Here is a 13,861-nt window from a genome sequence, read left to right on the forward strand (position 1 = left end):
TCGCCATTTTTCTCAGTTCAAGTACAATTATTTGGAAACCAGGCAGGTACCTGTACAACCATAATCAATTCATAAACAAATTTATGACAAGCATTAGTGTTGAATTCTCGGAAGAGTTTATAATATAGGAAACGCAGCATTGTCCCAACGGGGAATCCCGGTCGATTTCCATCAATTAGAACCGAACCGTAAATTACCTTGAACAGCGAGACCGGCAAACGAATTCCGTACCAATATTTCACCGAATACATGGGTACCTCGTTTTTGCAATTTGAAATAGCTGTTTACCTAAAACTTATAAGTATTAAGAATAAGATAGCCACCCTATACATCGCAGAGGTTTTTCTTTGGCTTCGGATTAAGCGGTTCGGTAGTGAACTTGGGCCTTTGTCAAATAGTCCGTTATGGGCCCTTCGTGTGGCTATAATACCGGCGCGCATGCATCTTTTGTTGCAAAAGGTAGAAGGTACACGTCGTTTCGACTCGTCGTCCTCAATTTTTGCCTTCTCTGGATGACAAGAAATCGCGACGAAAATGCTTCACTTGATTGATGTTTAGTGATTTTTGTCCATTTCTTCCTCATCGTGTGAATTTTGTTAATTTTTTAGTGCATCAAGTGATTTTCATTACATCGCTAATGATTACTGAGCGTTTTACGCTGTCTTCGGTAGTTTCCGGATTGGATAAAAACACGGAAAATCGCAACAAATCACTGAACATCGCCTAAAACGCTGGGAAATCATTGAAAATTATTTGATAGACTGGAAATAAAGTCAATAATTTTAATTCGTTTGGATAGATTTCCAGTGATTTCTATCTATTTCTTCATCATCGTATGATTTACGAAGTTGAAGATAGTAACGTTATAGTAATGAAACGTTGAGAAAAAATCACTATTTTCTTATTCTTACATTGGTTTTGAACGAACTAGGGTTTCAAAATACGATAACGTTACCAACTTCAACATGCTTATGATTTCCATTAATTTCCAGTGAATACTGAGAGTTAAAAGTTATTTTCATAGATTTCCGGTTTGTATAAAATTACTGTAAATAGCATTAATTTCTATCGATTCCCTCCTTATCGCGTAATTTCCGTTGACCTCCAGTGGTCGGTGAAAAATCACTGTAACTCAGCTATAAGGCTGTGAAATGATAAGAAATCAATAAAAATCCCTTGATAAACTAGAAACCAACGGAATTCCATGACAAGACAGAGACTAATTGTGAAAGAATGTTAATGAACTGAAACTACGTGGCGGTAATTACCGCAAAAGCAACAACATTTCCCATCATTACGAACACTTGCCGCGCGATTTCTCCCGCGCTATCCTGTGATCTCCAAGTGATCGGCAATGATACCGTAGGATTTCAGTCAACTCGAATGTGGCGCGAAGCTTGATTGGAAAAAAGGTCTTACAGAGTGCCCCCAGCAAAGGAGCCTGTCGACGACGGGCGTCGCCGCCTCTTCGTTGCGGGTTACAGGCGTAACGTGCGTAGTTATACCGTGTAGGTATCCTACATAATACAGGTATACATATGTAGGCGCTGCGGTTCAGTGCAGCTCACTAATGTCAGAGTATTATTCAATTAATCATTCAACATCTGAGTCACTTCGATCGTTTACCGCGGTATAGAGAGAATCGCGTTATTGATAGTTGCCCACGAAGAAGCGGCCCTCCGTGTCACGCTGGCTCCGTACTTTCGTTGTATGTACTTCCTTTTCCCTTTTTTCCCTCTTTTCCATCCCTTCCTCTAACTTTTTATCCCTTTCCCCGTTTTTCTCTCTCTCTTGCTCTCCGGGTAATTACACCTCGTCCGCTCTGAAATTACCCTTCTTCTCTTATCCTCTCCTCGTCTTTCATTTAACGCACGTGTATCATTTTCCTTCTCCTTATAGGTATATAATATACGTATATGTGTATGTATATATTCCCACGTTAACCGATACGTGTCTAGTTTTTCCCCTTTTTCCCTGTCCCCTACCCCCCCCCCCCCCCCCCCCCCCTCCTATTTGTTCCAGGCATGTGCGTATGCACAGCTGTTTTTTCCTCTTCTATCTATACACATTGTGAATCTAATGCCTGAGGAGTGCGTGCCGCGTATGTATCACGTTAATAACTGAAAGCCATTATTTGTGTGTGCGTTACACGATCTTGAACATTCGTTTGATCCACGTCAGGTAGGTGCCGACTACAAGTCCGAGCTGCATCGGCTATACCGAGCAATTATTCTTCAACGAGTAGCCGTTCTACGGTGCCTAAATAATATATTGCAAACGCGGAGTAGGAAGCCACGAGTAGGTGTTCTATTTACAAAGTCTCAAAGACTATGTGAAAGAACATTACAGCATTTGATTTCAACTTGATGTATTAAAGAAAAAAAGAAAGAATATAATGTGTAACAACATCAGGTGCGTAAAGGCTTTGCAATTGAACTGAAATATAAGCAAATCGATGACAATTGTTACTGCGCAGTTACGTTGGTATAACTCCGTTGATTCGTTTCACTTGTGCAAATCCAATTAACTCGGTTAATTACTGATATCTAAAATAATGATCACGTATACGGTAATCAACGCCATTATGAATACACGTATACGTATAGTTAAGTAATCAGACAAGAATTACAGTCACAGTGAACTTTTTTTCTTTTATTTTTTTTTTTCTACCAAAACGAACTGCGAATTTTCAAGTAATTGTGGAATTTATTCTTTGTCATATCGAAGAATCAAAGGTACATTTTATCCGGTTAATTCACAAAATTCAGGCATTTTGAAAGTAGAAAAATAAAGAATAATAAGAATTATTCGAGCTAGAATTATTCATTGAAAAATAAAGTTCGTCATAAACTGTCTCATATCTAGGTAATATATAAATAATATATCAGTCGACAGATCAAGCGGGTGTCCAATATCGCATAACGGACAGAGAATTGACGAGGAATAATATGGTTATATGTATACCTGCAATCGTTTCTCTGTATAACATACCATGTAACATTGAATGAAATTCGAGGTGTTGTCATGATCTCCCGTGTCAACGCCGTAAGTTCAAGTTATATATATATATATATATATATATATATATTATCGGTAGATATGACGGTCCGAAAAGAAATGAAACTTAAAAGAAATGAAAGAAAACTGAAAGGAACGGAAAAAATGATCTAGCAAATTCAAGGCTGACGGAGGAAATGTGCATAAAATCAAACCCACAAACGAGCAGCACGAGTGCCTTTGTGTATGTGTATATAGCTTCGGCAAAAACTGAACCCGATTTAGTCTAGCCAGGTCTATATATAGCCCCAGTGGAAGGACGATCGAATGGTTCGGTTTATATGCCCGTGCCGTGTGTGCCGCATGTTATACCGACTATATACCTACCTGCACGCCTGCTATACGCAAGTTTCGACACCGTGAAGCGGCGAGGGAACGACGGTAGGAGTCGTAAAAAAAAAAAAAAAAAAACACAAAAAAAAAGCAAAAGAAAGAAAGAGGAAAGATTTACCTGACCTACACACAGGCACACACGAGAGAGAGAGAGAGGAAGAGTGCAGGGATGCTGCGGAGGCATTGATCTATCCCAACGATTTGGTGCAGCGGCCACACGCGCGTGGATCCTTTGCATGTGTGGTACTAGTTACAAATTTGTACATAAATTTCATCAGGTAATATATACGCGGAAATGTCTCATATTGACGATTCTAACAGTATGCAGGGTAAATCGGCTTAAATTTGTGCAATTTTTGATACATTTTACAAAATTGCTTCTACATTCCGGCGATCGGCAGTAAATTAAACCGATCGATATTGGTCCGATCGTCGTTAACGATTGGCCGATTCCTTCTGCAAGAATACGAAAGAAATAAAGATCGTTAAGATGCAGTTCGAATTGCATAGATGCAGGTCAATTTACAGTGCACATATATTATACGTATATGCATATGTTCGGTCGTCCATTGGATATTTCCACGAAAGAACCGAGGTAAAGAGAGATAATAAGTAGAGATTTGAGAGGAAATAAAGGAAGAGGCGCGAAGAGGCGGGCGGCCGAAGGATGCGATATGACGGAGGTGGTAACGGGCGATAAATAACACCGAAAAACACTGGGACTCGGTTAATACAACCGCTTCTCGCTCCCGTCACACATGCACACACACACACACACAGCACGCACGGTGTGTGTACACAACGTGTCCGACAGTCCAGTCTTCTGGCGGTTGTCTCCGGTAACGTAGGTTATATACGCCGTGGGCGCCCATTCACGGTTTCGAGTTTTTAATTCATTCGGAGTATTGAACCTATGCAACAACGACATCACGCCTAAGATATGCGAGGGAGTGGCTCTCCTTTCGCATCTGGGCCTTGGACCCGACTCGAGCCGACGCGTACGCTGTGATTATCGCGATCGCGAACATCGCCGAGAGTAAGGATCGTCTTAGGAATTGCAGGGGATCCGTATCTGGATCGTCGATCGGATTGATTGGCATTTGTACTCCTATTGAAAGGCATGAGGAAACTTTTGGTCGCGGAAGGTGGTTGCTCGGAGATCGATCCTTGCTTTTTTTTTTTTTTTTTTCTTCTTCTTTTATTTCATCATTACGGGATAGTCCGTGCATCGAGTGCTCATAAAATCTTTATATTTGGAAGCCAAGTCTATTCAAAAATACAAAATACTGAATTCTTATGAAAAAAGACGTTTTTATATTGATTATTCGATTTAACTAAACGGTTTAATGCACATGCGCTAAAAATCGAGAGCATGAACAGTTGTTTTGTGAGGACGAACAAGATTCACAAATTCAGATGACAGATCGTTGAGATGATGTGTGTGACCTTAAATTTTCATTCGTTTTAGGATTTAATTCAAATTCTGTGAAATGAGATATTGATAACGACACGATATTACAGACATTATAAAGAAATAAAGAAAAGCGGTTTAGTTTGTTTGTAGAAAAAATGCAGTTGAGTAAAACAAGTCACTTTAGAGTGAAATGAAACGAATCTACTATATTTGCAGCTATTTTTTCTTGCAATCTAACAATAAAGCACTTCTCCGCATACTTCTGATCTAGAGACAGCAACACTCGTTCAGTAATTTTTTTCTCACATGATTCTTTCATTGTTAGTCTCCTTGACATCAGAGAGACGTATATATGATAATATGACTGATGTTTGGTGCTTTCGAAAAAAACATTTTCTATCAGAGGACGCGACAAGCTCAGCATCAAAATTCATTAATTAAACTGAAACAATACATTTCTTGTATCATAATGACGACGCTTGTAATAACTTTTTTCGGAAAAATGTAATCGCTTTTTATATAAATACGCTCAAGCCGAGTAAGTACAGCGTCAGTTATATTCCGGATTGCGCTTAGCTGAGAGAAGATTTTAAGAGAAGGCCACAAGCAGCGGTGCCGAAAAGAATCGAAAAAATGGTGGAAGCAAAAACTCACTATGCATATAACAGATCAACTTTTTCAGCCGGGATCGGTAAAACCCAGAAAAACCTACACGGTTTTGTGCTTTTTTTCCGGGTGAGTAAATTAACGCCAAGCTTGGGTGGTCTGATGACTGAACACTTATAAAACTTCGGACTGAAACAATGTACAGTGACAATGACGCCGCGCGACGATGACGAGTAAAAATGATCCAGATTAGAGTAGGTACCAATTTCAATAATTATTTACGCGTTAATACGTTCGGGATCTTTTTGTTCCTGGTACAAATAGAAAAATTCTACCGGGTGACGCGACGCGTTTGAATCTCCGCTAAAGTAAGATCATGATAAGAAAAAAATCTGGCAACCCTCGCTTTCGAATCTGTTTCTCATCCGCTTCCTGCACCATCCCCCCCCCCCCTTTCTCTCTCTCTCTCCCTGTGTTTTTCTTTCTCTTTCTCTCCTCGACACTAAACCTGCCCGTCGATACGCAGCGGGCATAATACTGTTCTTTTTATGCCCCCCTCTCCCAAGGGTAGAAAAAGGGCGCGATACGATCCCCGATAAGATGTGTCCGACTGCCAGATAGTCGCACTCCGCTGCTGCGATCGTCCTTACACCTTCCGGAGAGCGGTAGAAAAGGATAGATATACGGTCATCCATCCTTTTCCCGAGCCTGCGAACCGCGAATCCATTCGTTCTTTTCTCTCTCCGCTAAATTAGTGGAATTCAAACGAGCCGCGCTGGACGACGACGGTCAGAGTTTTACTCCGAATTGTGAATAATTCTGGAAACGATGTGTATAGGTATATATAAATTGCGGAGAACGTCGGCGTCGAGGAGAAGATGAGATGAGACGCGAGAGCGAATCCCTCTCGAGGGTCCTGCAGGGCACCGAAGAGGTTCGGAGGCGAGGTTCACATATGAATGTATGTGAAAGAATTTGAATTCACCACTATTAATAGACTTCGGTATAAGTTGCCGACATCGTCGTCGTCGAAGCCTGTGTGCTTCGGTCACAGTATATTAATCGTGTCTCGTTTAAGCGTAACGCGTGAGCGGCATACAGACAATATTTTACGTCGGTAACAATAGATACCGGTATCACATGCGCCTCTGCATGCACACAGTTTCGCGCACTCGATATGTGTGCCCATTTGACGTACGTATAATACAACGATAATCATGCTCGGCGACGTCTCACGCTATATGTTACAGGGCCTTCAATCTCTGTTCTGCGCAATGTTCAAATCTCAAGAGACACTGCCTAGATTATGCACTGATCGCGGTCAATTAGCTCCTGTGATTTAGATTCCCCGGAACACTGCAACTCGACCCCTGCTGTTCGTTGGAATGGAAGTAACATAAGAGGACGAAGGAAAAAGAGTTAAATAAAATTCAAGGGAAGAGAATAAGAAATCAAGTTAACTTGTAACATGTACCCTTTTATGGGAGGCCAGTCAAAAGAAAAAACAAATTGCTTGTCCTTGTTTCTCAGCAAATTTTGCACGCGTAATGTCTGGATTTTTAACATAAAGCGTTAAGATAAAAGTGGGAATTTGGTCACTTGTTTTCTTGTTGGAAAAATTTCTTTAAATACGATTACTTTAGTCCTACACCGCGACGAAGAGACAGTGAAGCAAAGTATATTTTCGAATTGGAATTTCATATATCGTGAACTTGACAAGCGATAAGCTTTCATCCACTTCTAAATATCGATGAAATAACCAGAATTTGGATTGCATGAAGTACGTACTGTGATCACTTCACAACTTGTTTATCGCTCATCTTGAACGACACCCTGTAAGATTTCATGGATGTTTAAAGATGTCGATAAAGAAGCGCTTCCCAGAACTACATATTTCCATCTGTTCTCTCAATGAACGTCACACCGAGAGAAGAAAAAGATCAGGTCTTGGTAAAAAAAAAAAAAAAACTGGCAGAAAAGAGGTACGCATCAAGGTTTTTAATAATAAAAAAAAAAAAAAAAAATACCCATGCAAACTATATCTTAGACTATAAATGTAGGAGATTTTACTTTTCACCCAGCGATCTTCACTACTTCTCGAGTAAATTGTGCACTTTCCAAAATACATATTACCAAAACTATTTTTTTCTACAGTTTTACTTTTTTTTTTTTTTCTTTTTCAAGTAAAATTTGCTCATTTATTCTCTCCGTGCATGTAATAAGAAGTTTCAAAGTTTTGAGCTGACTAAAGAAATGAGACGAAAACTGCGAACGGTAGCCAAAGCGGCTCGAATTATGCCGTCCCAACGCATCAAGCACGTCACAATCTCACACAGACACGACGAAAGTCTGGTCCACGGACACGTGAGGAGTTATAGGTCTGAGCGTGAGGCAGTTCGAGCGGATGAGTGGACTCGGGGTATATACCTACTAATATCGCCGGTTCTCCGAGGTGCAGCGGGAGCAGAAGCAGGAAAGCTAGCTGTGTTATGAGGCGGGGGATCCGCAGCTATGACTACACAAGCCGGCTAACGAATGCGCCGGCACAGTCCGATAGTGTCGGAGCAAATTAATCCGACGAGCTAACGAATCGACTGATTTGAATATTCCCTCGAGGCGAGTCTCGGAGGCTCCAGACTCCCCAGAAATCCTGGGCGCAGGGTCCTCGCCTCGACCGGGCCAACCGCACACAGGCATCGCCACTTTCCACTCGGTGATATTCACCATTTTTCCTATTATTACCTACGTACCCTAGCTAGCGGTGATTTTAATCTCTCGGCCATAATCCGGTCGCTCGTCCCATCCGAATCCTGGAGTCTTTCTGCGGCAGGATTCGGAGGTTTGGACTGATTCATCTGACGATCAGTAATAGTTCCTGGTTATTATATGTTTTTTAGTTTTTCCTATTACCATGCATGCGTTAGGGATTTTCAATGCAGGATAACTTCGAGACGATTTGTGTACAGCGATAAAGGACAACGAGGAGGAAATCTTGGACACAGGCGGTTAAATTTCCCAAGGATTTCGACTACGAATTACCACAAGTGTTACGGAAGAACGCGTGAGATGATCAGTGCATAGAACTAGCGATGGTGGGTACTTAATTTCGGACATGGGGTTAATTTGTTGAAGAGAATTTTCTTATTTCGTTCGGTCAAGTTTAAAGGACGATATCTGTTTGGAACGGTCCTTCGATTAATGTAAGTTAAATATCGTCTCTTCATATATCATTTCGCTGGTACGTCTAGCTGTGATTTAATCTTGAATTAGAAAAAGCATAATATTATTAGAGAAAATGTTCTTCTAATAGACTGTGTCACCACCTCCTCAATGGCCGCCATTTATTACAACTTTACAATCACACGAGTCTTTTTCGTTTGCATTTCATGCTGAACCATTCACAACAACCCCCTGTCCGACTGTATGGCGAATAATGCGTCAGAACGTAGCTTAAAAAATTTGCATAGGAAGTTTTCCTTGTTGTTAGAGTACTTATTTTACTGTATTAAAATATTGGATTCAAAAAAGCTGTACTTCAAATCAGATTCTGATTCTATACCTATTTCAAACACAAAAGAAGGAATTTGAATTCATAATATGAAGTCTACGAAAAGAAAGTATATTAACCGGGAAATTCATACTTAAAAAGCGCCAGAAGAGCGCTAGTCGGAGTGACAATTAGCTGTAAGATTTTTCATTCAATTCCACCGTTAAAGAGTTTATTTAACCTTTTCCTCGAATTATTTCATTCTTCCAGTATTTATCGATACTTTGAAATTGTTTTCGAGAGTTTGTTCTGCCTCCCGTAAGCTTAGCCTGCAGGGAAACGAAACTCACTCATAACAGAGAGAGTGGATAAAAAAATTAGTTTCACGTCATAGGACGAAGACTGCGGACAAGTTACAAGGTGAAAAAAGACGTCGAATATTAGGCTACTTTCCTGTCTATACAACTGTTTCAGGTCTCGTGTCCCGTGTCCCGGTGTTGTGACACGGTACAGACTGCTCGGCCGGGGAACTACAGGGCTTAATATAATTAGTCAGTGTCGGACAGCGTTATCCGTCCCGAAGCGCCGCGAACTCGGGCCAATATGCCCGCGTCAGTATATCAGAGAGATACGGATAGATATGAAGAGCGAGAGAGAGAGAAGGAGAATATAAGAGGGGAGAGCGAGAACAGAAGAGCAGAGCAGAGCAGAGAAGAGAAGAGATCCGGAGCGGTGATGAGATAATCTGAACCGGATTTCGTCCGCGAAGAAGCACACATACCTAGCGAAGCGTAGTACGAGCTACTTCCAGATGTCTAATATGTGTAATAAAGTATAACGTATACGTGTGGGACGTTCGTTTATTAATTTCAATCGAGATATTATTATAACCCGGCGGCGAGTCGTCCATGATATCTCGATCTGCACTCCCTGGACAAGTACAAATGCTTGGAGATAGCGCGTGCCTTCCTTCTCAGTGTCAAAGTCGAATATCAGTACCACACCGTAGTCGGCTAATGAGCGAGAACCACGGAACTAGTTCTGGCATTGAAACCCGGAACCTATCGCCCGGTCTCGGATTCAAATTGACACCCGCATTGGTCGCCGGAAGTCAACTTGAGGCGAGCAAACTCATCCAATAATTACGAATCAAAGTTGAAGTGTCGAGCGAATCGAGCCGGGTAACGAGCTCTAATCACATTCCAGTGAGTTAAAGACTTTTTCGGTCCATTTGCAACAAGTGACACGCGGTACAGTAGTTATCGGTTCTCGTTACGAGTCTGAATCGGTTAAACAGATCAATTGAGTGAATGTCGGTGATAATTTTCTGACAGTTTCAGTTAGCAAGATGAATTATGTCGAGTCGAGAGACCGAAAAATTTGACGAATCCCTCGGTCTCTCCGCGGACAAACACTCACAAATGATTTCAAAAATGTGAGAAGACGAGGGTCCGTCACCTGTTGTAGGAAAGCAATGATATTAAGATTCCAGGAGTGAGTGACAGGTAGCGCGTAGCTAGGATAGTGGATTATGATAATCCGACTCATTGTGTCTAGAGTTAGGTCCTCGTTTCCCGCTGCATGTTTGTGTAGTGTCTAGGAATGCAGCTTGAAGAACGCCGCAGCGCACACATCTTGAAACGCCATACAGCGGAAGAAGAGACCGCAGAAGCGTTGAACGAGAACCGCGATTACGTTACCGAATTCCCTGCCACCCTAGAAAAGGAGCAAGTGCAAGTGGTCCATGCTTCTAGTCCCTAAACGTCAACCCCGGAACATCATCTTCCTACATCCGGTTGCATCCTCCGATGTAAATGAGCCGTGCACTCCTGCCGCACTTGCCTTTTCCGTTTCCCCTTCGCACCTTGGAATGTAGCTTTAAGACTATAATAGTGGAAGTAATCCAGGAATGAACGATTTGCACTATTTGTACATCGCTACAACTAGCCTACTCAGCTGTGATCGTCAGTAAAAGATCGTATTTCGCTTCTCGTTGAGTTTCCGATCGTTTTTTCGCAACTAGTATCGCCGTTCAACGGCAGCTGGATCATCGGACGAAGCGAGCGAGTATCGCCTGGCAATCAGCGCCGTCCGACTCCGGAGATTTTAACGCACGTCGCCGCTGTCCGTCGGAATGCTGCAGCGCTTCGTGCGCGAATCGCGTATTCTGCTCGGTGCGTAACGGCAGTTGCGGATTTTCCGAGGCGGTTCGATAAATTCAGCACGTGAGGCGCGCGTCATTCTTTATTTCATTTGACGTGAAACACGCGATTTCGACCCTCGAACACCGCGAAAAGACACGTAACGCTGTAACGATCCTACCGCTAATCGGTCTTATGATATTATATCGTTAATCGCAGAGGGGTTAAATGGTTCTGTTACAACTCTCAAGGGGTTTGGACTTGTGCACGTACCTGGGTTCATATCCTGAGAACGTCCAATTAGAAGTAGTAACGCACTGTCACTTTTTTTTTCATATGTATGTATAAAGGTATGAATTATAAATTCACAAATTTATCTTTCCTCGTTGTTTTTTAATATTTATATATATATATGTAGATATGTATGTATATATACATATAATACGTTTTTCGTTTTTGTTTTTTTAAATCTTCTCTATTATACTTTACAGATCTTTTTCTTTTGCCGATTTATATTTGAACACAAGGTAGATCATATAACACTCGTCTGTTGTAGTTTTCGTGTAATCCTTTCGTCATGATTTTATTCAATAAAATGAATATCTAAGGTCGTCCGGAGTCTGTAGGCTGCTCGAATTGGACACGCGCACTGCACATACGCTGCACTAGTTAAATGTAACTAATCAAGTAGGTAGATGTATAGGAACTTTACCGATTCTCGCCTTATATATTTCCTTCTTTTTCATGTGTTTCTCTTTCTTTCGTTATTTTCACAAACAGCACCGCGGTACACACATGTTATACAGTATCGGTGGAAGCAATTTCCCAACCAAGAACATTGAACATCCGCAAAATTGTCAACGACTACAAGGGAAACGGAACATGAGTCGTATAGTGAATGAGTGGATAAAAAAATTGACCGAAAAGAAGTTAAAAGAAGTAGAAGAAATGAAAAAGATTGGATAAAATAATGTCTCTTTTCGTATTTTATAGCACACTTGATAACGAAGTTATCTTCCGTCTTCTTCTTTCACTGTATCATACAGCTGCTTATACACTCGCGTTCATACTATCGTATCCACTGCCTATCGAATGATTCATTAGTCACTCTCACGCTGTATTTCATAATATCGTACAACGTATTATTAGAGTGATCGTTGTGAAGTTTTATCAGCAGGACAAGTTCACGTAGACGTATCGCACATCACATCATCATACACACGGCATAGATACACCCGCGATTGAGTTAAGATCAGTTTCTTGTACAAGGTGAACTTTGAGTGAAAAAGGGATGGAAATGAACTGGGAACAACCGAAACGTATATGAACTAGGCACAGAAACCGAAACGAAGAAAAACGACTGTGTCCACTTTGCGTAGATATTTTCATATATATATATATATATATATATATATATATATATATATACGTATACGTTCGTCTCTTGTTTACATAGGTATACGTGTGTATACGTGTGTACCTTGTGTTATTTGTCGTCGGGATAGCCGGGATATTTGATTTCTTTTTCGTTTCCTTTTCTTTTTTTTTTTCTTTCTTTCTATCTATCTGCTTTCCTCCCTCATCTCGAACGTATCGTATAACAGATGTGACATTGCTATTATCCTTTCTCGTTTACGTTATGCATACAGCACATATAATATTAAGTTCACCAAAGATTTATTTGATTTCACACACACACATAATACAACAGATCCGTATACAACGCGTGCAACATATACGCGCGTTACGATGACAACAACAATGCTAAACTATACAGTCAGCGTGCAGGTTGAAACGTCTCAAGAGTATTTACAGCACAAACGTTGACGACGAACATTTAGATTTAGTCCTCTCGTTTATTAATCAACAATGATATTATTCTGTATATATTATATATACGCCCTCGACGCGGTCTCCCTCCTTTAGTTACGATCAAACTTTGTTTTTAATAACTGCGTCGTACATACATATATGTATGCATATATACATATACATATATATATATATATATATATATGTATATATATATACGTGTGTGTTTGTATGGTTTTTTTTTATGTTTATTGTTGTTGTTCCTCGTTTTAAATGTATACACGTACGTGCGATACTTGATTACGTTTTTTTTTTTTTTTTTTTTTTTATTTCTGTTTATTGTGTTTTTTATACAATTGTTGTTGTTATTGTTTTCGTCGTCGTCGTCGCGTTACGTGGATAGAGAAATATATGTGATATTATTTTAATGAAGAGAAAAGGCCGGACAGCGATGTGCCCAGGTCGGGTCGCGCTGCCGAACTGCCTCGCTCCCCGCCCCTCCGCCGGTACCATCCTCCCCTCCGTTCTCGCCGAGATCCCCACCCCGTCGACAAACCTGCGACTCTACGCGGCGCTGAGGCCGTTAGTGGGGGCAAGGCGGGGCTCCGCCGACGCGGGGCGTCGCCGACGACGCCGCGACTCACTCCGTACCTCCGAGAACGAAACCTCCTCCCCCTCCTCCGCCACCTCCACTCCCGCTCGTCTAAACCACCTACGAGAACTCGAATCCGCGCGGCGCGGCGTAACTCTCCCTCTGTCGCTTAAAGAAGCACGGACGAGGGGTGTAGGGGCGAAAACGGGGGGGAGGGGAGGGGGAGGACAGAACGCGCGCACCCTCCCTCACGTATTTCATTTCTTCTTCTTTTTTTTCTTCTTCTTCTTCTTCTTCTTCTCATCGCTGCTTCAAGAGAGAGAGAGAGAGAGAGAGAGAGAAATGAACGAAAGAAAGAGAACAAGCGTTGAGTAGCACTGTAGGGGGAGGAATATCTCGAAGGCGCGCGGGATCCTTGC

General features: G+C 41.5%; 1 protein-coding gene across 5 annotated transcripts in view; it reads right to left on the reverse strand.

Annotated features, from left to right (window-relative positions):
- Positions 1-13,861, reverse strand: part of LOC124407118 (zinc finger homeobox protein 4) — a 197,439-nt gene that overhangs the window by 80,711 nt on the left and 102,867 nt on the right. The window contains exon 1 of one of the 5 annotated variants that reach the window (XM_046882955.1): positions 11,312-11,419. The exons of the other annotated variants lie outside the window; for them this stretch is intronic. The gene's annotated coding sequence lies outside the window, so the exon portion shown is untranslated. Of the gene's footprint in view, positions 1-11,311; positions 11,420-13,861 lie in introns of those variants that run through there. 5 annotated transcript variants of the gene reach the window in all.

The sequence above is a fragment of the Diprion similis genome, chromosome 6 (genome assembly GCF_021155765.1).
Source record: "Diprion similis isolate iyDipSimi1 chromosome 6, iyDipSimi1.1, whole genome shotgun sequence".
NCBI lineage: Eukaryota > Metazoa > Arthropoda > Insecta > Hymenoptera > Diprionidae > Diprion > Diprion similis.